The sequence below is a fragment of the Spinacia oleracea genome, chromosome 4, assembly GCF_020520425.1.
Source record: "Spinacia oleracea cultivar Varoflay chromosome 4, BTI_SOV_V1, whole genome shotgun sequence".
Taxonomy (NCBI): Eukaryota; Viridiplantae; Streptophyta; class Magnoliopsida; order Caryophyllales; family Amaranthaceae; genus Spinacia; species Spinacia oleracea.
Window position 1 is genome coordinate 116,708,967 of NC_079490.1, and position 2,801 is coordinate 116,711,767.

Sequence of the window (2,801 nt, forward strand, 5' to 3'; positions counted from 1 at the left end):
GGGATAAATTATGGTATTTGTTTATTAACCAAGAGTAATTTGGAGATTACTAGCAATAGGTTTTGCTTACCTAGAATCTTAAACTACTTAAGACATGCCAAAGCTGCTTAAGGATTTAGGACTTTTGGGGTCTTGGAATCGTTTCATTCATTTTTGGACCATGTTTTGTTTGCATGAATGAAATGTTTAATAGCTTTAATGATTGCATGTTAGCTTTTATCTCAAAGTTATTAAAGTTATGAATGGTTATTTATTGCAAATTCTTTTCGATCGTAGTAATCAAAATGGCCGCAAACAATAACAACACCTTCAACCTGCGTTCAATTCTTGACAAAGAGAAGTTGAATGGCAACAATTTCCTCGACTGGAAAAGGAACTTGCAAATAGGTCTTATGCATGAGGAAAAAGAATATGTCCTAGAGGAAGAGTTACCAGAGGCCGCCGGGCCGGAGGTGACTCAAGCTGCCCTTAACCGTTGGATCCAGGCCAACAGGGTTGTCAAATGAGTGATGCTTGCATCCATGAGTCCTGAACTTCAGAAAACGTTCATTAACTCGGATGCTTACCAAATCATCTCGGAGTTGAAGAACATGTTTCAGGACCAAGCCAGAATCGAAAGATTCGAGACTCAGAGGTTGATCCATGAGACTAAGCTCAAGAAAGGAGAACCAGTGAGCCCACATGTTCTTAAAATGATTGGACTCTTTGAGAACATGAGAGCTCTAGATTCTGACATCTCAAATGAAATGGCTATTGACATCATTCTCCATTCTCTTCATAGTGGATATGATCAGTTCAAGTTGAATTATAACATGAACAACATGGAGAAAACTCTTACTGAGCTTCACGGTATGCTGAAAACCGCTGAAAAGACGCTCAAGCAAGAGAATAAGCACGGTGTTCTTATTGTGCGTAAGGGCAAGAACTTCAAGAAATCAGGCAAGAATAAGGGAAAGAAGGGTAAGGGCAAGGCTACGCCCTCATCTAAGTCCAACGGCACCAGTTCTGGTAAACAGAAGAGGGTGACTCGTTCTCCTGCCGACTCTGAATGCTTCTACTGCAAGAAGAAGGTGAAGGAATTATGTCCTTCAACCAAGTTGCATTTAGTCTAATACCAAGGTTCAGATTCATTTCGAACAATTAATTCAGTGAGATCAAGTGATCGGAACAGCTAGCTGGAGGAATGCTTTCGATCAGTGAGTTCTAATGAATATTAAGCTCACAACTTACTCTTGACTGAACCTACAAGGTCACACCAATGGCACGTAACAGATCACCGGATTAAATGAATTGGAAATTCATTTAATAGATTTTTGGGAAATTAGTTCTGAAAACATAATTATACGATTTAACATTAGATCGTGAAATCGTATATCGTGATTGCATATATTCGTAAGCTAGGCGAAACGAATAATCGTATCGTACGACAATGGATCGTCAAGTAGGAAACGATAAATGAATTATCGAATGATAATTAATTAAAGCAAACACGAATGCAAGCCCACGAGCAAAGCGCAAGGAGCAAAGGCCCATGGCCTTGCTGCCTTGGTTGTGCACGCACGGAGAAGCAACAACAACAACAGCAGCGTGGCCCAGCCCACTGCGTGTTGTGTGTTGCGCATTGGTGCAGGGTCGTGGGCCTTGCTGGCCGGTCGGGCTCTATGGTTGGCCGGTCGGGCTCTAGTCCATTATGTTTTCCTAAGGCTAATGCAACAAATCAGATTACACACATCAAACCCTAAGGAGGAGAGAGAAACCCTAATTCTCTCTCACCGTCCATGGATGTGTTCTTCCCAAAAGCACAAACTCTTGATTGATTGTCTAAGATACGGTTATCAAGACGGATCTGATCGTGTCGGTGAACCAAGTAGAGGAACGACAAGTGGTGTTCTAAGTTAGTGTTCGTTGACAGATTACTGAGGAGAACACGCTTCAAACGTAAGTATGCTTAATCTGTGCTTTATACATGCTTCTTGGCTTTGGGGATTGTTTACGCACATGTTATTATGTTTAACTGTATTCCCCTACAGTGGTATTATGAGCCTTATGTAGTCAAAGCATATTTTAGCATGTTTTATTTGTTTTTGCTGTTGTCGAAATTTTTAGAATTTTTTGGTGATTTTTCGGAATTTTATTGGATTATTGGATTAATCGCATAAGCTGTACCGAAATCAAAAAGATTCGTTTTTTCGACTTTTCGAACCCTAATCTGATTGAAAACGATTTTCTAAGATCAACTCATGAGAATGGAATTGCAAAAACAGGCCTCGAAGTGTCGTTTTTTGGGCGTTTTTGTTAATTTTTTAATAAAAATTAAAAGTGTCGGAAAGTAATTCAATTAAAAGGTCAACCTAAACTGCTCGGAATTACTTGAAATTTTGACACGATGTCATTAGGTATATTCTTGATCTATTGTAAAAAATTTAGATTTTTCCGATAAGTATAAACCCTAATTTTTCTTTTCCCCAATTCGTAAAATTAAGATCGTTAATTGATTTTTTAAATAATTTAGGTCTAATAATTCGGTTAATTGGGAAAGGGAATATAATTTCATGGGTCAGTGGCTAATTTTAAAAATTATTGGATTAAAATTTTGAATGGTTTCGTTAATTTTAATCGCACTTAAACCTAATTATTAAAATCTGAAATTTAAATGTTTAGAGAACGATTTAAAGTTTTAGATTTATTATTTAAAAGTTCAAATTTTTCAGTTGATTCGTTCGTTCTTAAAACTTTGAATAATGTTAGCCTTGATTTAATATTTTACGAAATCGGATTGTGGTTAAATTTTATTAAAATAC